We start from the raw sequence: 27,552 nt of genomic DNA on the forward strand, positions 1-27,552 counted from the left end.
ATTTCCAATGAAGTGATGGGACCAGATGCCATGATCTTCGTTTTCTGAATGTTGAGCTTTAAGCCAACTTTTTCACTCTCCTCTTTCAATTTCATCAAGAGGCTTTTTAGTTCCTCTTCACTTTCTGCCATAAGGGTGGTGTCATCTGCATATCTGAGGTTATTGACATTTCTCCCGGCAATCTTGATTCCAGCTTGTGCTTCTTCCAGCCCAGCGTTTCTCATGATGTACTCTGCATATAAGTTAAATAAGCACGGTGACAATATACAGCCTTGACATACTCCTTTTCCTATTTGGAACCAGTCTGTTGTTCCATGTCCAGTTCTAACTGTTGCTTCCTGACCTGCATATAGGTTTCTCAAGAGGCAGGTCTGCTGCTGCTGCTGCTAAGTTGCTCCAGTTGTGTCCGACTCTGCGACCCCATGGACTGTAGCCTACCAGGCTCCTCCGTCCATGGGATTTCCCAGGCAAGAGTACTGGAGTGGGATGCCATTGCCTTCTCTGAGAGGCAGGTCAGGTGGTCTGGTATTCCCATCTCTTTCATAATTTTCCACAGTTTATTGTGATCCACACAGTCAAAGGCTTTGGCATAGTCAATAAAGTAGAAATATATGCTTTTCTGGAACTGTCTTCCTTTTTCGATGATCCAGCAGATGTTGGAAATTTGATCTCTGGTTCCTCTGCCTTTTATAAAACCAGCTTGAACATCAGGAAGCTCACGGTTCACATATTGCTGAAGCCTGGCTTGGAGAATTTTGAGCATCACTTTACTAGCGTGTGAGATGAGTGCAATTGTGTGGTAGTTTGAGCATTCTTTGGCATTTCCTTTCTTTGGGATTGAAATGAAAACTGATCTTTTCCAGTCCTGTGGCCACTGCTGAGTTTTCCAAATTTGCTGGCATATTGAGTGCAGCACTTTCACAGCATCATCTTTCAGGATTTGGAATAGCTCAACTGGAATTCCATCACCTCCACTAGCTTTGTTCATAGTGATGCTTTCTAAGGCCCACTTGACTTCACATTCCCGGATGTCTGGCTCTAGGTCAGTGATCACACCATCATGATTACCTGGGTCGTGAAGATCTTTTTTATACGGTTCTTCTGTGTATTCTTGCCACCTCTTCTTAATATCTTTTGCTTCTGTTAGGTCCCTACCATTTCTGTCCTTTATCAAGCCCATCTTTGCATGAAATGTTCCCTTGGTATCTCTAATTTTCTTGAAGAGATCTCTAGTCTTTCCCATTCTGTTGTTTTCCTCTATTTCTTTGCATTGATTGCTGAGGAAGGCTTTCTTATCTCTCCTTGCTATTGTTTGGAACTTTGCATTCAAATGGGTATATCTTTCCTTTTCTCCTTTGCTTTTGGCTTCTTTTCTTTTCACAGCTATTTGTAAGGCCTCCCCAGACAGCCATTTTGCTTTTTTGCATTTCTTTTTCTTGGGGATGGTCTTGCTCCCTGTCTCCTGTACAATGTCACGAACCTCTGTCCATAGTTCATCAGGCACTCTGTCTATCAGATCTAGTCCCTTAAATCTATTTCTCACTTCCACTGTATAGTCATAAGGGATTTGATTTAGGTCATACCTGAATGGTTTAGTTGTTTTCCCCACTTTCTTCAATTTAAGTCTGAATTTGGCAATAAGGAGTTCATGATCTGAGCCACAGTCAGCTCCCGGTCTTGTTTTTTTTTTTTTTTTTGCTGACTGTATAGAGCTTCTCCATCTTTGGCTGCAAAGAATATAATCAATCTGATTTCAATATTGACCATCTGGTGATGTCCATGTGTAGAGTCTTCTCTTGCGTTGTTGGAAAAAGGTGTTTGGTGACCGGTGTGTTCTCTTGCTACTCTGTTAGCCTTTGCCCTGCTTCATTCTGTACTCCAAGGCCACATTTGCCTGTTTCTCCAGGTATCTCTTGACTTCCTACTTTTGCATTCCAGTCCCCTATAATGAAAAGGACATCTTTTTTGGGTGTTAGTTCTAGCAGGTCTTGTAGGTCTTCATAGAACCGTTCAACTTCAGCTTCTTCAGTGTTACTGATTGGGGCATAGACTTGGATTACCGTGATACTGAATGGTTTGCCTTGGAAACAGAGATCATTCTGTCATTTTTGAGATTGCATCCAAGTACTGCATTTCAGACTCTTTTGTTGACCATGATGGCTACTCCATTTCTTCTAAGGGATTCCTGCCCACAGTAGTAGATATAATGGTCATCTGAGTTAAATTCACCCATTCCAGTCCATTTTAGTTCACTGATTCCTAGAATGTCCGCATTCACTCTAGAGACTCACCTCCCAGAAATTCAATCTCTGTTCACTTCCTTCCAGGCATTTACAATATCTTGTAGAGCTATGCTGCAATGCCTCACTGCACCAACAGGTGGCAACCTAACATTTGACTCACGCTTGTAGTTTAGGGAAAGGGGATATGGAATAGGGTTGGGGAGAAAGGCAGCAAAGGAAATATGTAACATTACTATTTTGCAGCCTGAAATTTTCAAGTTTGAAATTTTAATTGTTCTAAGATACCCATTCTATGACAGCTGTACTAAATGTACCAGAGGGAGCCTTGATAATACAAGATTTCATCCAATATCCCCCACTCATTTTGGAACCAGTCAACAAACCATAACTGATAAGCCACTCTGCCAAGGGCACTCTATTAGACTTTTAAAGTGGGTCATGAAATCCAGTTCCTACTTTCAAGGCGCCTACATAGTAACTTTCAAGGTAGCTCCAAGACTGTCTAATCAACTTGAACCTGGCAACTGAGGGCTAGGTGTGGGCCAGTGGGAGCCCATGATTGCCCTAGCAGAGGGGAAGGGGAGAGGGGCCAACGTGGAAGGTGTAGAGTGGGATGGCCAAAAGGAAACCTGGATGTTGATGTGCATAGGATACAGTTGGACAAAATGTCAGAGGAAAATGGAGAAAAAAAAAAAAAAAAACAGTAAAAAGAATGTTGCAGAAAAAGACAGACTTGACTCGAATGGAGGGTACAGACCTTAATCGCAAATTATAAGATGTTAGTGCCAACAGGAACCCCAGAGACCCTCCAGCCCCAAGGTCATTAGCTAGGAGGGCCACCGTGGGTGAGCAGCGTGCCTGGACTGGAACGTGGCACCCTGACTTCCACATGAGGTCTCGCCAAGTGTTGAGTGAGGATGATGTAACACAGGCAGAGAAACAGTTATTAGTCAGAATTTCCAAGAGGCAGTAACCTCTCCTCTTTTTCACCGAGTCCAGCTCAGTTTGGCAACTCCCCAGGTGACCCTGGGGAGGTTGCTTCTCCTCTGAGCCTGATTTCCTTCTCTTATCAAATGCTCATTGGATGCTTCGTGCTCTTCCTGATGCTTTCTTTACATGTTAATTCATTTCGTCCTTGCTACAATCTTCTGAGGTAGTATGATGATCATCTTCCCCATTTGACAGATGAGGAAACTAAGGCAGAGGTTAGTAAACTCATCCAAGGCCACACAGTGAGGACGTGGTGGAGAACTAGTTCAACCCAGGGCTGTCTGGCTCTAACTCTGTGCTCTCAACTGCGAGGAAATCCTGCCCTTCAGTGGGCTGGGCTGGACCAAATAGATGCCCTCCAAGGTCCCTTCAAGGGCAGACATGGTAAACTTCTACCCACTTCCTTCCTCTAACTGCTCCAGAACCCAGGCGATATTCAGTTGAAAATCCTCACCGAAAGGCCATGTATTCTTCTGCGTTGGGGCCCATTTTACAACTCTAGACATCGTGGAAAAGGCCAGTGGGGATGATCGGAATCCTGAGATGAGAGACAAATGTGGAGGGGAATGGAAGGACTTGCCTTTTTCAACCCGTTCGTCTTTGTTGTTGTTTCTCTCTGTGGCTGTTCTTATGCACAGAGGGTCCACTTTTCCAAATGTGATTTTTAAACTGCAGCAGAGAGAAAGCCAAATAAACACAGAATGGTCGGCCAAGGGCCCGTACTTTCTATTCCCTGGTTACAAAGTAAAATTAGCTAGCTGGTGGCCAGGGCTGGGAGATTTATTTTGGTCTGAAGTCAACCCACAGATTAACAATATTGGCAAGAACTATACAGGAGGGGAAAATATTTTGGACAAGGCTGCATATGTGTGTGGATACATCATCCCCCTCTGTACGGCGGCCAAGGTTAAAGGGAATGGGAGTCAGGAGCAGGCTGTGTGGTGTCCTTTCCGTGAACAGTCGCTTTCTCTATCACAATGCCAGCTCACACCCTCTGAGGGCAGTTGCACAGTACCTTGCAGGACAGAGGAAAGGTGGCCGGGAAAGCACACTCACCATCTTTCAGAAGATGGGCTTGCTCATTTTTTATTCCTCCTTTCGTTCCAAGACCCACATTCCATTCTGAGGATAATTCTCAGGCAAGAGCAATTTCCAGATTCTCAAGGACTCACCGAGGGTAGTGTCAGAAAAAATTATCCAAAATTGGAAATAGGCGAAAGAGATTATTGGGTGTTCTAGCTGCATCGTGCAGGGCTGGCACCTTTGATTGATTTCCTATTGACTGGGCTATTTTACAATCCCATAGCGGCAGAGGTTGGTTAACTTTCAGATTTTTGTCTGGTAGAGATGCAAATAATTTCTAACCTAGCTGTCTCACCCTAAGATTCTTCTATTAAATTGCCTATAAATACCGAGCTCCTCACATTCTCACTGTAACCAGATTTAACATCTTAGACATTTCCTCATTAAGAAATGAGTTAAATTAAATCTTTGACATGTGGTCATTTTATATTTACATGCGAGTCAAGTGTTTTCACCTTTGGAAAATTCCACTTTAACACAGGAATGCGGGTATGTATTGACGTGACATTTTTTTCCTGGCCTCTTTGTCATCAGAACTCAAGCCCCAGGGCCAAGACCTCATACTCCTCAGGGTGGAGTCCACACAGCCCTTCTACAGCAGGGAGCTTTCCCGGCCCGCTTTGTGGCTATCGTGGCTATCGGCAGATGAGTCCCTGGCCCTGGCCTTGTTCATCTCCACCCTGGCCTAAAGCATGCTGCTCCTTCAGGGAACAGTCAAGGGTAGGAAAGTTATTTAGGACCCATAGGAGTCACCAGACCCTCTTCCTAGAAGACCTTGTGGGCTTGGGCAAAGGAAGCCTTCAATTCTCAGACTCTGAGGAAGTGTTCTCATTCTCAGAATGAGAATAGTCATCTCTACATTGCAGACTTCACAAGGAGTTTCTAAAGTGCTTCTCAAACTTCAGTGTGCATATGACTCACCTGGGGTAATCTTAATATACAAATTCTGATTCAGCAGGTCTGGGGAGCATCTGAGGGGGTCCTAATAGGCCCTCAGGGGAGGCTGCTTCCTGGTCCATGAGCCCTCTGAGTAGCAAGGCTCTGGGGTTGCTGGGAGAGCCTGCCCATGGAAAACCCCAGGGCAAAGCAAATATTCCTGTGAGGAGTTAATGATTTATATACTTAGGGCTCCACTCCCTCAAAAGCGCAGGTCTGAATCAACCCCAGGAACAGCCATCTCCTAAACCCATGCTGTGCCTGGGCCATCACTCACCTGATCTCCCTTAATCCCCATAACCAGCCCAGAAGTCATTCCAGTTTTGGTCAAGAGGAAACGGGTGCACACCAGTCACCTAACAGCACTGGCTTTTGGAGCCCGGCTTGCTGAGCTCTAACCACATTACCACACAGCTTCCTTCCTCCACCACAACTTCGCAGGCCTGGGCTCCTCGGCCACATCCCCAGGGGCCTTCGAAAGGGACAAGGGAGAACTTTCCTCCTCACCACGTGGCCCCCACTCCCCTCACATTCCCTAGATGATTCCTCCACCCTCTCCCCCTGCAGCTGTCAGAGGGAGGGCACGACTTCTGATTCACTCCACAGTAGACAAATGCTCCTGGAGAATCTACAGTGGGCAGAGCTTGCTTCTTCACCCTGGAGAGGAACAGGGAGAAATTCAAACAATGAAAACCAGATCTCTGCCTTCAAGGAGGTTAGAATCCAATGGAGAAGCTACTATGTAGATACACTGCAATACGCATTCAGATAGTCCCTGCCAGCCCTTTTGTCAGGGGAGCCCCTCTGTCCTCCGGATAGGGCCCCTGTTTATCAGCAGACCTTTTGGTCTGCAAAGATAATCCTGCTGAGTTTTTTATGGACTGGGTGTGGGGTGGGGGGTGGCTGCGGGGAGGACAAGGCAGGTGGCAGATGCGGGCGGGGGGAGGGGGCAATGTGAGCAGCAATTAGATTTCTGTTTCAGTTGACGGTGTGTGCTCCTGGGGACCCAGGGACTGGGTGCTCCTTTGCCAAATGTAAATATCAAACCAATAAATGCTAATGTAGCATGAAAAAGTGCTGATTTGGGAGAAAGTTCCAATCATTTAGAGAGCTTGTCGCAGAAAGCATTTAGGTGTTCCGGCTGCAAGGAAGCTGGGGAGGGAATTAAGGGGATGGAATTCGTAGCCCCCTTCTGGGTGGTGGTACTACCCCGGCCAGCCACTCCAGGGAAAGGGAACCAGCAAGGACGGACACAGCAGGGTGTTGGGAGGGGACAGTAAATAAGACAAAGCCAGCAAAGGGGATCAAGTTCCTAAACATCTGGCATCAGTAGAGGGAGATAGCAAAGAGCCCTTTTGGGCTGGTGCACTGGGATGACACTGAGGGATGGGATGGGGAGGGAGGGTCAGGATGGGGAACACATGTACACCCATGGCTGATTCATGTGAATGTATAGCAAAAACCACCACAATATTGTAAAGTAATTCAGTTCAGTTCAGTTCAGTCACTCAGTCGTGTCCGACTCTTTGCGACCCCATGAATTGCAGCACGCCAGGCCTTCCTGTCCATCATCAACTCCCGGAGTCCACCCAAACCCATGTCCATCAAGTCGGTGATGCCATCCAGCCATCTCATCCTCTGTTGTCCCCTTCTCCTCCCACCTTCAATCTTTCCCAGCATCAGGGTCTTTTCCAATGAGTCAGCTCTTTGCATCAAGTGGCCAAAGTATTGGAGTTTCAGCCTCAGCATCAGTCCTTCCAATGAACACCCAGGACTGATCTCCTTTAGGATGGACTGGTTGGATCTCCTTGCAGTCCAAGGGACTCTCAAGAGTCTTCTCCAACACCACAGTTCAAAAGCATCAATTCTTTGGCACTCAGCTTTCTTCACAGTCCAACTCTCACATCCATACATGACTACTGGAGAAACCATAGCCTTGACTAGACGGACCTTTGTTGGCAAAGTAATGTCTCTGCTTTTGAATATGCTGTCTAGGTTGCTCATAGCTTTCCTTCCAAGGAGTAAGCGTCTTTCAGTTTCATGGCTGCAATCACCATCTGCAGTGATTTTGGAGCCCAGAAAAATAAAGTCTGACACTGTTTCCACTGTTTCCCCATCTATTTGCCATGAAGTGATGGGACCAGATCCCATCATCTTAGTTTTCTGAATGTTGAGCTTTAAGCCAACTTTTTCACTCTCCGCTTTCACTTTCATCAAGAGGCTCTTTAGTTCTTCTTCACTTTCTGCCATAAGGGTGGTTAGCCTTCAAAAGAGTACTGGAGTGGGGTGCCATTGCCTTCTCCAAAATAAATTAAAAACAAAAAACAAAGAGCCCTGTTATCAAGATTTCTGTGATCTTGACAGCTGCCTTGATGGGTCTTTGCCCAAGGTCATGGTCATCTTCATGGATGTCTTGAAGGTGGCCCCAGCCACACCACCCTACCTTCAGGGACCCCTTTATGGTTGAGGGCTCTGATCTCTCTGTCCCACCATACCATACACCCACTTCTAGCAAGCCTGTCAGGATCTCTCCACCTCACAGAGGCCCTGGAGGAACTCTGTAAATCCTCATGAACTTGACTCAATACAAATGGCTATTAAGGGAGCTGAGAAAAGAAAGCAGGGAAGTGTGTTGGAGAGAAGACTTGGCTGGGGTCCAGACCTGGCTCTGCCATCTCTTTGACCTTAGAAAAGATATCATACCTCTCTGAGCCTAGAAGCCTCAGTTGCTCCACCTGTAGAATGGGAATAACCACTTTTGCCTGGACAATTAAATGAGATAGTGATATATGTGTGAGGGCTTGGGAGCTCGCACATGGAGCCGGCAGGTCGCAGGGGAGATTAGCAGCAGTGGGGCTCTGCAGCCATACCCTTGTGAATGACGTCACACCCTACCATGGCCCAGACTTGCTGGGTTCTCTTTCTGGTCCCAGGACACTGAGCAAACACCTTAAGCCTCCTTACAGCACTGCTGCTTCTGAACATCAAAGGGAAAGAACATTCAGAGGGAAAACCACTCAAGCATTGTCCCCCACCTCCTCCTTTTTAACCCAACCTGGCCGTCTAATCTGGTCAAGTTTACCTCTAAATATCTCTGGAACCTGCCTCTCCCCTTTCCTTACATTCTGTTCCCAGAGCTGCTGCCTTGGTTCAGATCCTCTTGACTTTTTTAATAATTTACTTTCTAAAATATTTATTTACCTATTTACCTGTTTATTTATTTATTTTTGGCTGTGCTGAGTCTTCCTTGCTGCACGTGGGCTTCTCTAGTTGCGGTGAGCGGGGGCTACTCTAGCTGTGGTACGTGGGATTCTCACTGCAGTGGCTTCTCTTGTTGCAGAGCTCGGGCTCTAGAGCATGCAGGCTTCCATAGTTAAGGTGCGTGGGCTTAGCTGCTCTGCAGCATGTGGGATCTTCCTGGACCAGGGATCGAACTCGAGTTCCCAGCATTGGCAGGTGGATTCTTATCCACTATGCTACCAGGGAAGTCCTCTTGACTTTTGTCCAGAACCCTGCAGGCTCCCTGCCTCATTGTTCCCACCCCAGACCCCTGTTCTTCCTCGTGGCTGCCTCCATTACCCCACTGCTCTGCTTTCACCCTGACTTCCAGCCTCCTCTGGCCCTGCCCTCACAGCCCAGCCCTCCTGCTCAGATGCCCCAGAACCGGCTTCTGTACTTCAGGGTCTTTGCATCTGCTACTTAAGCCAGACAGCAACTCTGACATTTTGGCGCAGCTGGAACCCCCAACCCCTTGGTTACTCTCAGTGGGATGTGAGCTCCTTCCCATGTACTTTCTTCTCTCAGGGCTTGCACAGCTCTCGGCCAAGTAGAACAGTTATCTGGGTTTCCATGAAGGTAAACTCCCTTAGAATGCACTCAGAAGCCCAAGGTCAAGCTCTGGGAGGACAGTTTCTGGTAAGGAGGCATAGCTGGGCCCTGAGCCTTGGCGGCTGTCTCTCCTTCATTTTTCCTTTCCACAACCTTGGGATTCTCTCTGAGACCTTCAGCCTGCTGTTGAGCTAGGCAGAGGAATGCAAAGACCTCGCAGAAAAATGTCAAGGGTCTAAGGAAGAATAGCTAAGGCAGTTCTCAGTCTTTCAAACTCTCCCAGCATGCTCTGAGCCAGGCCAAGCTCTGGAGATATAGCAAAGGCCAAGGCAGACCCAGATTCTGCCCTCCTGGAGAAACCCGCCCTAGGGGATGTCAGACAGCATGGCATGAGGACGCTTTGTGGAGGGCACATGTGGAAGAGAACTGAGGCCCCCAGCCTGCGGCCAGAACCAGCTCGCCAGGCAAGGGAGTGAACCACCTTGGAAGTGGATGCTGTGGCCCCAGTGGAGCCTTCAGACAACTGCAGCCTTGGCTGCCTCTGAGGGCAACCTTCAGAGAGATGCTGGGCCACAACCACCCAGCCAAGCCTCAGATTTGATTTGTGCACCAGAGAAACCAAGAGAGTGGAAAAAATGACTTCTGTTGTTTTAAGCTACTAAGTTTTAGGGTGATTTGTTACCTCACTATCTATAACTAATACTGTGGCACAGATGATTGAACTCAGGTGGGATAATAATATATATCATTATAACCCACCAGGTTCCTCTGTCCATGGAATTCTCCAGGCAAGAATACTGGGGTGGGTAGCCATTCCCTCTGCAGGGGATCTTCCTGGCCCAGGGGTCGAACTGGGGTCTCCTGAATTGCAGGCGGATTCTTTACTGTCTGAGCCACCAGGAAAGCTATCATTATAACAGCTCACATCTATGTGAATACCCACTATGTGCCAGGCATCCTACTATGCACTGCACACCTTCTCTAACCTGCTCCCCACAGTGATCCCAGTGCAGGGCTTATTATTGCCAATTCAGAAATAAGCCACTTATCCAAGGCCACACAATATGTGGTGGGGCTGTCTCTGGCCCCACAGTCTGGGGCACTGTTCTAAGGACCTGTGTGGAGAACCCCCTCTCCTGGGCTCATGTCTTCTTCCTCATGTGTCCCACTCAGCTCAGACTTGGATCAGTGACCCATGATCAGGAAGGAACAAGCACGATCTAACAAAGATGCCTGTGGTTGGGGGGGTACCCAGGCCCCACACTTCCCCAGCCCCCATCCATCAAAGTCAAACGCCTTGGGAAACTGATGTGCACAGCAGACTGCATTTTCCAAGAATGGCTGTAACCATGCCACCCATCCCACGCGCTCTTCTACAATGTGACACTGACTTTTCTCATTGAGAAACTGGGTCTATGCCCCCTTCCCTTGAGTCTGGGCAGGCTGGTGATGGCTTCAATCACTACTTCCACTGGACATGGACATGATGCCAGGTGACTTCCAAGGCTGAGTCCTAAGAGCTCACGCAGCTTCTACCTTATTTGCTAGTTAACAATCACACTTGGAGCCCTGAGCCACCACCTAAGAAGTCCCATCATGCTGAAGCCACCATGCTGTGAGGAAGCCCAAGTTACATACAGAGGCCACCTGCGGGCACTCCATCCACCATTCAAGCCTTTGAGTCTCCCCCCAACAAGCCCAGGCCCCAAATATGTCCATGATGGAACTTGCAGATGACTCCAGCCTCCAACTCTCATGGCTGGGCTTTGAGTCCTTCCTGCTGAGGCCTGACCTTGTGGAGAACAGACAAGCCATCCCCCACTGTACCCTCTCTGAATTCCTGAGCCTTAGAGTCCATGAGCATAATAAAATGCTTATTTGAAGTCACTAAATTTTGGACTTATCTGTTACATAGCGATGGTAACTGGAACAACATACCAGAAGTGGGTGGAAGGCTGGGTCAGCCAATGGGTTGACCTTCCCCAACAGCTCCAGCCAGACCTGCTGCAGCTGTGTCTCTGCTCTGAAACCCAGGAAACTCAGCACCCTCTTGTACCAGGGCCCCCTCCCCCCACTTACCACTGAGAACTGAAACCACATCATTCCCTCTCCCTGTGAGTCTCACCCCAAATATTAACTCCCTTGCATGTTCACCTCCTATGTTGAACAAGGCTGCCCGGTCTAACCAATAGGGTATCTTAGAAATGATTGAGATTTCTGAGGTTAGGTCATAAAAGACACTGTGGGTTCTAGGGAAGAGAGCTTCCACGCCATGAGGATTCTCTAGCAGCCCCACAAGAAGGGTCTACACACCAAGAAACAGCCCTCCTACCAAGAGCCAACCCCATTTCACCAGCCAACCAAAAAAGTAGCCTTGAAAGTGCGTCCTCCAGCCCTGGCAAATCTTTCAGATGGTTATTGGTGACCCTGGCCGACATCCTGGCTACCACCGCATGGGGAGTCCCCAAGCCGGGATCGCCCAGTTCAGCTGCTCCCAAATTCCTGATCTTCAGCGACTGTGAGATAACAAATGTTTATTGTTTTAAGTGACTACATTTAGGGGTAATTTGTTATTCTCTGTCTGTATGTTAAACAATTCTGGGACCAGGCATGCTTTCTGATCCCCATGTTTAAATCGTACTGAGAACAAGCATAAATAACAGCTCTCTGCTCTAAGAAATACTTGCTTCTGGAAGATAAGACTGAAGCAACTAAAATAGCTTGTTATCAAGACCAACAGCTAGTTCATCAAGACTTACTACAAGACCTCTGCCTTGCTCTGCTCCCTGATCTCAAACTACTTTGTCATAAACTCTCCCAACTCCAGTCAGTTTCTTGCCTTGAGAGACCCAACTTCAAAATCACCCAGTCTGGCCTCTAAAATGCTATCAATACCCTTCCCCAATGTCCCTGCTGGGAGACATTACTAGCATTCAGTCATAGGGGTCCTTTTCCATACTGAATTAGGTATAATAAATTATGCTTTGCTCAATCAAAATTTTTCTGATGGTCTTTCTGGGGTAGTCAATACCATACACCTCCCCCAAACTGGGGCATCCACTCTGGGTTCTATTTGGTCATCTGTCCCTGTGCTGTCCAATACAGCTGCCATTAGCCATATGTGGCTATTTCAATAAAATGACATGAATCACTTTGCTGGACACCTGAAATATTGTCAATCAACTGTACTTCCATTAAAAAATTCCCCCTAAAGTACATAAGGTTGAAAATTCACTTCCTCAGTTGCACTAGCCACATCTCGGCACAGAGAATATCTTCTTTCTCACAGAAAGTTCTAGGGGAAAGTGGATCATTTGCTTCAGAGGATGGCTACCCCTGAGGAAGCTCACAGAAGCAGAGGCGTTGAAGGATGGCTGCAAACCAGGGGCAGGCCACAGCCCAGAGCAGAGCAGACCGCCAAACTCCTCACGGGCCCGACCAACGCCCGCATAGGCAGCAGGCATGACTCCACCAGGCACACCCCTCCATGCGCCGCAGGAAATCACCAAGCTTTAGACCCACAGGGCACATAGGCATGGGTGCGCTGATTTCTGGGAGCATGTGATCCCCTCAGAGTGGCCCTGGCTTGGCTGAAATGGAAGATAGACGATCTCTGATCCACACACAGCCTCCCGCATCAACTCACCGGCCTGTGGTGGGGCTCGCATTCTTGCTTCAGGTCTGACAGCAACCTGCCGGTCTGCAGAAACTCCCAGCCAAGCTTCCTGGATCCTTGTCAGCCCTTCAGGTCTGGGGTCTGGGAAGAAGGTTGAGAGGAAACCCTGGCGCGGCCCTCACAGGACAGAAATCGAGCAAAGGGGCACGTGAGAGATGCAGCAAAACCTTGGACTTCTTTTGCCTTTTCTTTTTGGGGCTTTGAGAATTTTTATTTCTTCCATGGTAACTCTCCCCTGGCTGGGGAATGTCATTTAAAATCATTCTGTCTTGAAAACTGTGGGATGAGGGAAAAGAAAAAAAGTCACCTCCAGCCAGGTTTTCACCATGCAAATCAAGGACATTTCAAAATGCTGGCAAGCTGCTCGGGGGACTTCAAAGATGTCCAGGTCCAATTACGCTTCATTTGGGGTGTGAATTGAGGAACTCTGGGGGAGGTGGCCCGAGTGCAACGTGTCAGGGTCGATACTGTGGTAATGAACCTAGGCCTTTGTTCCTGGGAGCCCAGCTGCTGACAAGTGGGCTGTTTCCTGAAGGCGGAGAAGCACTGTGTCCCCCACCAGGTGCAGGAAGCAGGCTGGAGATGTAGCTGCTGTTTAAAAAAAAAAAAAATCATTTGAAGGTGGCTTCTATTTTTCTTCATTTGTAAAAATCAAAGGTTTACAACAATATAATATCGTACATCAGTTATACTTTAATTAAAACAAAGTTTATGTAATTAAAAAAATTAAAAGGGGGCATCAACATCAAAATCTTGTTATGTCCTAGAATTAACCACACTAAGGGTCTCCTGCAATTTGATTGAGTTGGAGTTTGGGCAAGGACTCTAACTTACAGACATACCACCTCCATTTCTGTGGCTGGGTTTGTTTGAATGGGCACTTGGAAAGGCCCAGTGGGGGAGGATTCATCATTAAATGGTAAAACAAACAAACAAAACATTTTGGGGGGAATAAGTTTGGTTTTGCTTCCTAGTTAGAATGAAACTGACTGGCTGTTACTCGTTTGGGAAACTCAGCCCTCTGTAGGCAAGCTTGATGGCTTAAGGGCATTCAAAAATGATCCATTGCGTTCTTCTAGCCCAAAAGTCTTCTCAAAATGACAAGGCATATTCAGAAATCTCAGCCAAGACTGCTGGGTAGATTCCTAGCAGGACATGTGAGAGCAATAAATCTGCTGCAAGTGGGAGAAAGAAGATCAAAAGCTGGTCTCTCCCACTCTCTAGGATGCTTATGCAATTCATTATTTCACGTCCTTGGTTCTTTTTTCAAATGCAGATATCCTGAGAAAGGTAACACACCCAGTAACTAACACCTTAGTGCAAATGCATTCATCAGAAACATTTGGAATGGCAGAGGAATCTCGGTAAGGCTGCCTGTGAAGAGGGAATAAAAAGTACAGATGCTGAAGTCACACCCTGCAGAGTCCGTTTCCTAGGGTGGAGGCCTAACACCAATATTATTTTTTAAAGCTCCCCAGATGATGTCAATACACGACCAAGTTGGGAACCCAAGTTGAGAACCTCCCAGGACAGAGCATGGAGGACTGAGGACAGGGAGGGAGGGAATGGAAGAGACAAAAGAAAAAAACTGGAGTTCTTCTCATGAAAGACCTGTTTGAAGTCCTGGCAACCCAACTTGCTGGCTGCACGGTTCTGGGCAAGTGACTTAGCCCCTCTGATCTTCATCTTCTTCGTCTGTTAAATGAGAATAATTTTCTTCAAAAAACAGTGGCTCTCAAACCTGAAAGGGCATCAGAATCACCTGGAAAGTGAAAGTCACTCAGTCGTGCCTGACTCTGCAACCCCATGAACTGTATGTAGCCCGCCAGGCTCCTCTGTCCACGGGATTTTCCAGGCAAGACTACTGGAATGGGTTGTCATTCCCTTCTCCAGGGGATCTTTCCAACCCAGGGATCGAACCCAGGTCTCTCTCATTGCACACAGATTCTTTACCGTCTGAGCCACCAAGGAAGCCCACCTGGAGGACTGGTTTAAATACAGATTCCCAGGCCCCACCCTCACTCTCCCAAATCCTGACTCAGTCAGTCTAGGGCGAGCCCCCACAAATTTGCAGTCCTAACAAGTTCCCAGGAGGCCCTGATACTCCTGGTCTGGGGCAGTATCCCTGATATCAGGGGCACCTGAGCTGGTTATTATTGGTTCACCAATTTTATCCATGACGAGGCTGGAAACCAAAGGTAACACCCATTGTCTCTTGAAAAGGGCTCAAGACCCAAAGAGGGAGCTGGACTGGCACACAAGTTGTGCAAACAAATTTACATCGTTTTAGCAATTTGCTAAGACACACCCCACGTTCAAACCTGAGGCCTGAAGCCACCAAGGAGCCATCATGAAAAAGAGAGGCCACATTTTAAGCAACACCCCTCCTCTCCACAAAAAGCATCCTTGACATATGTCATCCCAGAGAGGCCTGGCCTGGTCTCTCTGGAGCCCACCGGGCTGGAGCAACAGCACCGAGAGCAGGTGTACCTGATTCACGCTGCCCTGCTCCTTGAGGGTACAAGCATGTTGTGTGTGTGTGGGGGGGGGGTGCACATTTCCTCTTTAAAATGCTCAGTGGCTTTCAGGGGCTCAGGGAGAGGGGCAAGGAGGCTCCTACCTTAGCTGCCCCTTAGAGCAGGGCTGGTGAAGCCAGTCTTTGAAGTAGAGACGACCATCATTTATGCACCCACTCCTGTTTTCCTGTTCCAGAACCCAGTATCCTCATGCTTCCAGCCTGGGTTTTTGGCCTCTCTCTGCCCCAGACTTCCCCTACCTCCTCCTATCGGATGGTTGCCAGCTCAAACTTCCCAGGTGTCAGTGACAAGACGATAAAAGAGGCCAGTCTTCACATATTTGGGGGTGACAGGTTGAGGCCCTTCTCATGAATCACAGCATTTTCCCTGGGGACTCTCAAATGGGAGACTCTCTGGCTTGGGGATTCACAGGGGACACTGCAAACCACGGGGCAGTGTCCAGGATCAAAGTTAAAGACAGAGCATGTTAAGGCAGCTTGAGAAGGAGACTCTCCACTGAGGAGAAGGGAATTGATCCAAGAAACTGGAACTGTGCACTTAAGGGTCTTCTACCCTGAGTCCCGCAGTCACCAATTAACTAGGCACGAAGAACCTGACAGCATTCTGCTTCACCAGGGCCTCAGGCCATCTGACCACAGCTGCCACACATTACTTGCTCCCTGGACCCTCCAATCTGCACCTACCCAACCTCAGTCTTGGCCACAAATGATGTCACCCCCAAAATGGTGCCAACTTGAGAGTACCTGCTTCCCTGGGCTCCGGGCTTTGGGGGTTCAAATGATCACAACCTGACATTATTATTTTTAAATTTATCTTATTGTTAATTGCTTCATCAGTTAAAATGTTACAAACTCCATAGGGCAGTTACTAGCAATCTTGTTAAAGTGCCAGCCCAGCCTAGCATCTTTGACTGTATGGGTTGATAGGTGAATAGGTACATGGATGCAAGGGTGGATGAATGGATGGATAGAAGAATGGATACATGAAAGGGCAGATGAAAGAATGAGGGTGGATGAATGCGGATGGATGGACAGAAGGTCAGATGGATGAATGGATAGATGGATGGGCGAATTGCGCAGGTGGGTGGACTAGCCTCCATGTGTCACCAATGTACTCCTATAACACCTAGACCAGCAGTTTCCAAATGTTTAGATCTTAGGACCCTTTTGCTTTTTTATTATTGAACACTCCAGAAAGCATTTGTTTCTATTGACCCATCTACCAATATTTCCTATATTAATAATTAAAAATGGAGAAAAGTTTTAAATATTGGTTAACTGATATAAAAATAACATTAATGAACTTATTAAATGAGTGGGATGCAGTCTTTGAGATGGTACCCAGTAATCTCTGCTTTGTCACCCACACCCTTAAGGATTTCTTGCCCCTTGAATGTAGGGTGGACTTACTGACTCACTTCTAATGGACAGGACAGTAGTGATGGAACGTTATTTCAAAAATCAGATTATAGAAAGACTGTGGCTTCTGTCCTGCGTGCTCTCTTTCACTCGTTCTTGGGGAAGCCAGCTGCCATGTCACAAGGACAGACCCACATGGCAAGGAACTGAGGTCTGCCCACAGCCACATGACTGAGCTTAGAGGTGGATTGTTTCTTCATCTGGTTGAGCTTTGAGATGACTGCAGCCCAGGCCCATGCCTTGACTATAGCCTCATGAGAGATTCTGAGCCAGAACCACCCAGCTAAGCTGGCTGCTCTCAGATTCCTGACCTACAGACACTGACAGATAATGTGCGCTGTTTTTAGCTGCTAAGTTTTTAGGATTATTTGTTACACAGCAATAGATAACTAATATACACGTTAACATCACTAGCACAATTTAATGAAAAAATCTGTATTTTCTGGGAAAAAAAAAAGAAAGAAAGAATTAGGGAGAAAAGTGACATTGTTATACATTTTTGCAAACCTCTTTAGTAGCTGGCTTCATAGAGGACAGCTGCTTTCTCCTAGCTGCTTTAGTATACAATCTGTTGTGATACGTGGTTTTGGTTGAAGTCTATGAAGAAAATGGAGCTTGCAATTAGAAAAGACAGTCTGAAAACGTCTGGGGTACCACAGAGATCCTTGGAACACACTTTGGGAACTGCTGACTTAGACAATCATGGCCTCAAGAGTCTCACTCTAGGGCCTTGATCCCTAACAGTTTCCTGTTTGGGACATTTGCCAGTTAAGCAGATCAGTGGCGGCCAATACTGAGAGTTAAAGAGTGGGTTTGGCTGCAAATGGGCACAAGGGAAATTTGAGAGTCCCTTGGACAGCAAGATCAAACCAGTCAATCCTAAAGAAAATCAACGCTGAATATTCACTGGAAGGATTGTTTGCTGGATTGGATGCTGAAGCTCCAATACTTTGGCCACCTGATGAGAAGAGCCGACTCAATTGGAAAAGACTCTGATGCTGGGAAAGCCTGAGGGCAGGAGAAGGGGATGACAGAGAATGAGATGTTGGATGGCATCACTGACTCAGTGGACATGAGTTTGAGCAAACTCTGGGAGATGGTAATGGACAGGGAAGCCTGGCGTGCTGCACTCCATGGGGTCGCAGAGTCAGACACGACTGAGTGACTGAACAACAACCAGGTGCTCGGGTGACCATGGTAACTGACACCACCCAGGAGTCTTGCCCCTTGCTGGAAGGGATAAGGCTCTACGAGGCCCAACAGCAGAAGACAGTGATACACAAATGCCTAATCTTGACTGGGTCTTGCCCAAGGTGTCACCCAGAAGGCACAGGATGGCCCACTTCTGGCAGCCATGGTTAAGGCCGAGGCATCTGGGGTGGTGGAGGGCGGGGTAGGGGTGGTGTTTTGTGCAGTGAAGTTTTCTGGAGACTGTGCTGTATCCTCAGGGATTTCTCCCCTCTTCACCCTTTTCCTGTGCACCTCCCACTCCCTGCCCCCTACCCCAAGTTTAACGTTCGTTTCAGCAGGAACCAGTCTGATTTTTCTCTGCCTAGTTGGTCAGAGCAATGCGTGCAGCTGTAGCAAAGAATAAAAATAGCCTCCTCCGTGACCAATTTCTTCCCACTTCCCTTTCTCTCTCTCCATGCTCGCCTCTCTCTGTCCCTACCTTCTGTGGAGGCAGGAAGGTCCCTGGAGGGTGCGAGCATTGCTGAGCTCTGCCAGGCGCCCGAGTTTCCCTCCCAGGCAGCACCTGTTCCTGATTCTATTTTGCTGTGGCCCCCACAGGCCGGCACTGGCTTCCCAGGGGACGCGGCATTGTCAGATGGGTGCCTGCCAGCCCAGCGTCCAGCCACCTCACCGGCAGCCTTGCTCTGCTGCACACAAGCACTGCAGACACTGACACATGGAGTGCCCACTGGCGGTGCTGGTATCTGTGGTGCTCATCTCTCCCCAGCCGGCTACAGCCCTGCCTGTGAGCCTTCCAGATCTTCTGGCACCTTAGAGGTTAAATAAGAAACCTCAAGCTGGAAGGAGGAAAAAAAAAAAAAAAAAAAACCCGACTGGGTGCTATGCGCCCAGGCTCCAGGCGGTGTCCCTAGTGTCCTGGGCTTCCCCCACGCGGGGCGACTATGTGTCCTGGAGGCAGCCGCGGTGAAGATGGAATCTGAAGTGGGCAGAGTAGTGGGCTTTTTAGTTTGGAAGCAGGAGCAGAGAAACAAACCTGTAGCAGCTCAACTCCCCGACGCAAAGGTCTCGCCTGCCTCCGGCAACGGAGTGTTTCTAAAACCCCGAGCCACCGCAAGAACCAGGGGTATAGCACGCCCAGCCTCTCTTCCCCAAGCCTGTAGGACCCTGCGGGGACAGAGGACCAGCTACCTACATCATTTCAGGGCTGGTTTGTGGGGTCCAGGGCCATTCGCGTCACTGCATTGCAGTTTGGGAACGGAGTAATCCACTCCAGCAAAGACGGGCGGACTTTCCAAACCACACGAAAGTTCAAACCACACAAACGTTGGCTCCAACTGGGCTTGGAGCGCGGGGCTGGCTTTATCTGTCCCTGAGGGCTTTGCCCTGCCTTGCAATTGATTAGGGCTCCTAAAAACCACTGAAACGGTTTATCTTGCCCACTCAGCCTCAAGCCCCCTGATGGGCTGGAGTGGAGCCTGGATTGTTCTGGCAGCGAAGCCCCAGCCCAGCTTCCTCCCAGCTTCAAGGCCCCCAGGGTCACCTGGCTGGCCCCTCACCCCACAGAGAGTTCTCATTTTGTGGCAGGAAATAGGGGCAAATGCCATGACCATGAGAATGTTATTCACCACAGAAAGGGAGATCCTTCAGACCTGATAGGAGGGGAGGGGAACGTTTTGTAAATACAGAGATTCAACTTGGAGAGGTAAGGAATTAAAGTGGGCTTTAACACAAACTAGTGGGTTAGTGGGGGATCCCAGGCGTGGGTAGGGGGGAGTCCTGTGGTAGCTGAATTTTCAGGCTCACACCAGGACACCTCCCACCTGTCCCAGCTGCCATGGCACACAAGTCATTGCGCTAACCTTGGACAGAGAGGCAGAATTCGCCTGAATCCACAGCAGAACCCTTTCAGCCTCTGAAAGCAGGTGACCCACTCAAATTACCTAAATTCTTTCAGGCTGTGTCCTGCCCCAGCAGTTCAAGGTAAAAGAACGTGTAAACAAGTGGCTGGTCACAAGGGTTTCTATCATGTTTAGTCTCCCCTGACAAAAGGGATGTGCTTGCGTGCTCAGTCATGGCTGACTCTTGGCAACCCCATGGACTATAACCCGCCAGGCTCCTCTGTTCATGGGATTCTCCAGGCAAGAACACTGGAGTGGGTTGCCATTCCCTCCTCCAGGGGATCTTCCCAACCCAGGGATCGAACCCAGGTCTCCTGCGTCTCCTGCATTGACGGGCAGATTGTTTTACCACTGAGCCACCTGGGAAGCCCAACAAAAGGGGTACCCTTCCTTGAAAAACACCTCACAGATGTAAAAGGCTTTACAGTTTACAAAGCTGTGTAGCAACACCCCCCATCTCACCTCATCTCATCCTAAAAACTGTGAGCAATGGGGTGTGACTCCTATAGCAGTTAGGGTTCAGTTGCAGGAAACAGAAAACCTCTCCGGCTATTTTAAGCCAGGAGAGATTTAATACAGGAAATTAGGTGATTACAAAATCATTGGAGCAGGTTCTAGACGCCCATAACACCACTGAGCTGGGCTGCCAAGACTGCCGCCATCTCCGCCATCACCGGGAAGGTGGAGAGGGAGGGGGCCAGCCACAGAGATGTTGCTTCCAAGAGGACACTGCTGTAGTTGTCTTCCAAGGTCAGGAAGCCACTGCCACCACAACACTTCTCAATACCCACAAAGCTGGTGACTAATCAAACACTAGAATGTTGTCTCTCTCTCTCACACACATACACACATACACACACACTGTCTCCAGCAGCAACAGCCAGAGTAGCAGGCAAGTGGTCTCTTCCTCACTGCTGCCTTCCTAACCTCGCACAAGTGCACCTAACTGCTGGAATCGGATTCTCCTTGGCAGCCCCAGCTGCAAAGGTGTCTGGGAACTGTAGTTTTTAGCCTTCAACCGCTGCAAAACATGAATGTGCCAAAGGACCAGGTTGGAATGGAGGTTGAGTGCCTGCCACCTCATCTCCATTTTGCAGGTAAGGAAACTAAGGGTCAGAGAAGTTAAGGAACATGTACAAGATCACATTGCTAGTAAACCTCGATCTCTCTGACTCCAAAACCTGTGCTTTCATCTGATACACAGAACCAATGGCCCCATTCCATCTGGGGCTTTGGCAATCTTAGGAGCATCTTTTAGCCCAATGACCCACACTATAGTAGAAGCTACCACATACCTCCTGCATGCTCAAAGGCTGGACAGCAGGCTGTGACATGAAACTGAGGCTCAAGGACTTAGAATCGAACCCAGGGTTCCTGGCGCCACGTTGTGTATTGTGTTCCTGTCCTTAAACACACAAACAGACATACAAACCCGCATCAATATCTGGGGGAAGGGAAGACAAGCCCGAGTTGTCCCTGGAGACATACGATCCTCTAGCATTCCCTGGAGACATCTGTTCTACAGTTTTCCGGGTGAGAAGTACAAGGCTGACCCACATCCAACCCCCACAACCGTGTTTGAGAAATTCCCCATCTTGCTAGTTGCCTCCCACCAGAGAAGTGAAAAACGCCATCCAGTCACTTTCCCAGCTACCACTGCAGTTAGTGTGGGTTCCTGACTTATGCTCAGCCAATCAGATGCCCCATCAAAGACTTGGAGTCAGGAGCTGGTGATGCTCAGCTGCACGGAGGACAGAAGCCCATTCTGATGGAGAGCAGCAGTCACCATGGCAATGACATTCCATTCCTGGGATGACAGGTACCATATCCATGTCCAGAGGTGGCAGTGTAAGCCGGGGTGTCCTGGATTTGGCAATGGGATGGTCACTGGGTGGGCCTGACTTTGGCCGTGGCCCTGACCACTGTGCAGATGCCTTTGGCCTGCTTTCCAAACCCAGCTCTCCAGGCCTGGTTATTTTGTGAACTCACCAAGACCCTTCTGATAAAGTCCTTTTCTGCTTAAATAAACCAGAATTGCTTCCTGTTGCTCAGAGCCAAGAGTTCTGGCCATTATAGCTCAGTTGCCAGATTTTCCCTGGCTTTCCCCAGCCAGACCACACAGGACACCAGGGAGTCTAGAGCTCTCATGCATCGCAGCCCACTTCCTGGGAGCTTGCGTCCCAGGACATCAGTCTGTTGGCCTTACACCAGGAGAGCTGTCTGGGTCTGACAGAGGGAGGGTCCCACATCCATCCCAGGTAGTTGGGTGATGACAGTCTTGGGCTCCAACTCAGACTGTCTCCCATCAAAGGCTTTCCCATTGACCATGACCTTTCCTTGGGTGCAAGTCACAGACCTCCCACACAGACACATACCTCCTCAAGGTCTCCCATTCAGCATCCAGAGAACACTTCCTCTTCTTCCAGAGGCTTTGCTTTTTGTTAGCCTTGGCCCCACACTGAGGCAGAACAGCTGTGGACCCAGTTCAGACTCCACAAATGCAGGCTGAGGGCACTGAGGCTCCTACGAGAGATGATAGCTGGACATTAAAAACAATTTGCAGCAACATGGATTGTTTCTGTTCAGTCACTAAGTCAGTCATGTCCAACTCTTTGCATCTCCGTGGACTGCGGCATGCCTGGCTTCCCTGTCCTTCACTGTCTCCTAGTGTTTGCTCAAATTCATGTCCATTGAGTCAATGATGCCATCCAACTGTCTCATCCTCTGTCGTCCCCTTCTCCTCCTGCCATCAATCTTTCCCAGCATCAGGGTCTTTTCCAACGAGTTGGCTCTTCACATCAGGTGGCCAAAGTATTGGAGCTTCAGCTTCAGCATCAGTCCCTGCAATGAATATTCAGGACTGATTTCCTTTAGGAATGACTACTTTGATCTCCTTACTGTCCAAGGGACTATTAAGAGTCTTCTCCAGAACCACAATTCGAAAGCATTGATTCTTCAGGCTCAGCCGTTTTTATGGTCCAACTCTCACATTTGTACATGACTACTGGAAAAACCATAGCTTTGACCAAACACATCCTTGTCACAAAAGTGATGCCTCAGCTTTTTAATACATTGTCTAGGTTGGTCAAGAGATGATGACAAGAGATTGTCATACTACGTGAAGTAAGTCAGACAGAAAGAGACATATGTTATGGGCTTCCCTGGTGCCTCAGACGGTAAAGAGTCTGCCCACAACAATAGAGACCCAGGTTCGATCCCTGGGTTCGGAAGATCCCCTGGAGAAAGAAATGGCAACCCACTTCAGTATTCTTGCCTGGACAAGATTGTTATACTAAGTGAAGTAAGTCAGACAGAGAAAGAAACATATCTTATGATATTTTTATATGCAGAATCTAAAAAAGAAATGATACAAACGAACTTATTTACAAAAGAGAAACAGACTCACAGGCCTAGAGAAGGAACTTATGCTTACCAGGGAGAAGGACGGAAGGAAGGGATAGTTATGGAATTTGGGATAGACAAGTACACACTGCTATATTTAAAATGGATAACCAACAAGGACCTACTGTATAGCACAGGAAACTGTGCTCAGTATTATGTAACAACGTAATGGAAGGGTGCTTCTCACCTAGGGGCTGGGCCTTCAGGTCCCGTCAGTGGGTGAAACTGACCAGGGCTTCACTCAGTCAGAGGCAGGCAGGAGCCAGAGAGACTGGCTTCCTGCAGTCATCACCATGAAGCCAACTCACGTCAGCTGAGTGTAGACAGGGGTGGAGAGTAGGAGGCCTATCTCAGGAGATGGCCCAGCTGGTGGGTAGACTAGAAGTCCACTGGGATGACAACAATGTGCTATAAACTTGGGCTTATCTCTGTCTTTGTTCCCATGACCCTTGCTTTCCGAGTAAGGGTACCCTGAAAATAGAACAGAGGTCCAGGGAGAGTGTGTACCCCGAGGCCAGCAGAAACAGGATGCCGCTGTGGTTGGAGAGTCCACAAGTGACGGGGCCACCACTGTCCTGGCTGGGACTCTGAAGGAAGTAGGTGTCGTTTTCTGTAGTTAACACAGAAGGGAGAAGAGCAGAGGGGCCCAGCAGAAAAAAGATGCTTTTCTCCCTTTTGTCAGGTGAGCAGGAGAGGTTCAAGGACATCATGGAGTGCTAGGGTAGGGGTGGGCTGAAGATAAGATGGAAAATCACATCGCCACTCGACTCTGGTGGGGATGGTCACAAACACCACCCTGCCATAGAGTCAGCCTCAGCCATGCTTTGAGAGAGAAGCATGGATTTTGGAGTCAGACAGACCTGGGTTCAAATCCCAGCCACACCATTCAACAGCCGTGGGATCCTAGACAAGCCCCCCCCCTTTTTTGGTAGCTTGTTACTTGGGCATCCCCGTTAGCCATGCTTCCCAGTGTGCGTGCCCTCATGTTGCCCCCTCCCACGCTGACTCTGAGTTTGGGCATGTGGCTTTCCTTGGCTGATAAGGATATAAACAAGAACGAGGTAAAGCAGAGGTTTGCAAAGTGCTTGCATGCTGAGGCTTGTCCTTTCCGAACACTCCATCCTGGAAGTCAACTGCCATGCTTGGGGAAGCCAAAGCTAGCCTAGTGAAAATGTGAGGAAGAGAACTGAGGCAGCCCAGCCAGTAGCTAGCACCAAGACTTCACACACATGAGAGGCCCTCTTTGGCCTTCCAACCGAATCTAGCTGCCAACTGACTGCATTCACATGAAAGACCCCGGATGACACCACCTGGGGCCCGAGAACCACCCAATTAATCCACAGAATCATGAGAATTTATCATTCGTTCATTATCATTCCATGTTGTTTTAAGCCTCTAAGCTTTGAGAGGTTGTTTCTGCTGCTGCTGCTAAGTCACTTTAGTCGTGTCCGACTCTGTGCGACCCCATGGACGGCAGCCCACCAGGCTCCACCGTCCCTGGGATTCTCCAGGCAAGAACACTGGAGTGGGTTGCCATTTCCTTCTCCAATGCATGAAAGTGAAAAGTGAAAGTGAAGTCGCTCAGTCGTGTCCGACTCCCAGCAACCCCATGGACTGAAGCCCACCAGGCTCCTCCGTCCATGGGATTTTCCAAGCAAGAGTACTGGAGTGGGGTGCCATTGCCTTCTCCCTGGGAGGTTGTTACATTGTAGTAAATAACTGAAATACTGTCTAACCTTCTGAGCCTCAGCTGCCCCCTCTGTAAGATGGGGTGATAACATTCTTTGCCAAAAGTTATGAGGAGTAAATTTAAGACACAACAATGATGAGCATTTACTGAGTACCTGCTGTATTCAGACACTTATAGATACCAAGCCAAATGTAGGTAATTTAAAACATCCTGAATATTCATTGGAAGGACTGATGCTGAAGCTTAACCTCCAGTATGAAGCAAAGAACTGACTCATTAGAAAAGGCCCTGATGATGGGAAAGATTGAAGGCAGGGGGAGAGGGGGACAAAGGAGAATGAGATGGTTGGATGGCATCACCAACTTGACGGACGTGAGTTTGAGCAAGCTCCGAAGTTGGTGATGGACAGGGAAGGCTGGTGTGCTGCGGTCCATGGGGTTGCAAGGAGTTGGACGCTACTGAGCGACTGAACTGAACTGAACTGATCTGCGGAGCATCTATCTCTGTGAAGTAGGCCCATTTTCCATTCAAGGAGCCGGAACATACAGGGGTTAAGTAACTTGCCCAAGGTGGCAAGTTAAGGTCTGAACTGGGGCTCTAACCTGGGTCCCTCTCATTCTAATCACCATGACCCAGCAGGGCCTCCTTCACTGGCACCAATGAGTGAACAAACCACCTTCCAGGGAAGCATCAAATCTACGTTTCAAGAACTTTGGCGGGTGGTTGGAGGAGGGAGGCGGGGGGCGTACTCACAAGGTTGGCATCAAGTCCAAGGGCCCTCGAGGGCAGGTTAGCAGGGCTCTGTTTGGTGGCCAGCCCTGTGCTCTTGGCGTTGCTTCAGAGAGTCCTGGGTCACAAGGGATGACAGAACTCAGAGCAAATGCATTTTCACTTCTAGGAAAACAGCTAATGGGGGTCATCGGCACCACGGTCACAGCCAAAAGGCAGTTTGTTTCTCAAGAGGCAGGAAGCACCTCAGCCATGAGTGCCCTGCCCCCAGCACTGGAGAGCCTCAAGAAGCTAGAAGCCACCCCTTAGTCCCTCTGAGAGACAGCCCCCTTGACGCACACATAACACACACAAAGCCACAGGAAGGGGGCAGCTGTGGGGTCCTAGATCACAATGGGGTGGGGGTGGGGCAAACCAGAGTGCCGCCCCCCGCTGCTGCTAGGAGGCTCCCATCCTCCCAATAAGGTAATGAGTGACACCGAAGAGGGATTCTTCCCTGCCCTCACCCCAAGCTAATGGTTTCACTCTCCCTCCCAGAGGTCCAGGAACAACCTTGTCCTGGGCCGGGGTGGGATGGTGGGGGGAGGTGGGTAGGGAAGCCCGCAGCTGAAAAAACCTGCACCTTCCTCTCTTTCCTTGATTCCACCCATCTTACCCACTCTGCCTTCACAGGGTCCTTTTCAGAAGTGTTCACACATGACACAAGGTGTGAAAAGAGATGTTCTGAAAGTATATTGCCAGAATGATCTCAACTTTGTTTCAAAACTATATACATTTGAAAATCTATATGTATATGTTCATAAATATACAAAAATGAGTGGCAGGAACCATCTGAAAGTGTTGACAATGATTTGGTGCTAAGATACAGTGTTTTTTTCTTCTTTGGATCTTTCTGTAGCTTCAGCTTCTCTACAAAAGACACGATCACTTTGAGAATCAGAAAAGAAACTATATCATTTGTGCTGCTTTTTAATGAATGTGCGCGGTCTGGAAAAGTCACACCTCAAAACTCTTCCCATCCAGCACCTTAATTATTGGTTCACACCTAGAGTAGTAGTAGTATCTCTGGACACCCGAGTCTTCACCCAGGGCAGAGATGGGAAGCAAGAGGCCTCCAACGCCCCAAGCAAGAGGGGGTGGGGCCGTTGAGGCTAAGCAGAAAGGGGCGGGGTCAGTGAGACTGAAGCCTGTGTCGTCACTACCTAGGATTGCTTCCTGTCCTCCTGTGGCCTGAAGACCTGGTACCCAGGCGTTGCAACACTGGGCTGGAGAAGCTGCTGGAATGGCGAACCACCCCTGGCCTGGCCTGGGAGGGCAGGAAGCCCTGGCCTGGAAGCAGAATTCTGAGGCCTGGCTCACGCATGTTGCCTGGTTCCCACTGGACTCCACCACTTACAGTAACAGCCTTCCCTTGCAGGCAGAGCGGGGACTGCAGGAGGTGAGGTGGTGCATGGACAGAGCTCAGCATGATTCCTAGTACACACTAGGCGAATAAACACACGCCCATCAGCGCCGCTATCCTGGGTAAGCCCAGCACCTCAGTCATCTGATGCTAGAAAAGGGATGTGCTATCCTGTTGGTGCTCAGCCGGCAATCCCCTGTTCTGTCTCTTGCTGGGTCCTGCTGAATATGCAACCAGAAAAAAACTTTTCTACCCCCAGAGCAGTTTCTTGATGTGCTGTCTTGGCCAAAGCAAGCTGTTAATTAGCATGGGTGAGAAATGCCCAGATGATACCATCAAAGACCTTTAAAGTACCCCCAGCTGGTTGGGGATGTTTGTTTTGCTTCCCATCAACTCTGTTCAGAACCATGACAGTATCTCCAGCCAGAGTGGGAGCCCCGAGGGGCAGGGTGGGTCCAGGAAAGCCAGACACAACTGGGAATGGTGAAGTTCCCTGACACAAAGGAGTGGACTCAAGACGAGCTCCTCC

The 27,552-nt window shown here is 48.8% G+C and overlaps 1 long non-coding RNA gene across 1 annotated transcript; it reads right to left on the bottom strand.

Moving 5' to 3' along the window:
- Positions 1–384: 384 nt before the first annotated feature.
- Positions 385–25,739, bottom strand: LOC138986415 (uncharacterized). Its single transcript, XR_011463268.1, has 5 exons — positions 25,646–25,739; positions 22,176–22,323; positions 21,096–21,205; positions 12,727–13,347; positions 385–5,909 (listed from the first exon to the last, which is right to left on the bottom strand). It is a non-coding gene; the product is annotated as an uncharacterized lncRNA (long non-coding RNA).
- Between the last annotated feature and the right edge of the window lie 1,813 nt (positions 25,740–27,552).

This window comes from Bos mutus, chromosome X, assembly GCF_027580195.1.
Source record: "Bos mutus isolate GX-2022 chromosome X, NWIPB_WYAK_1.1, whole genome shotgun sequence".
Taxonomy (NCBI): Eukaryota; Metazoa; Chordata; class Mammalia; order Artiodactyla; family Bovidae; genus Bos; species Bos mutus.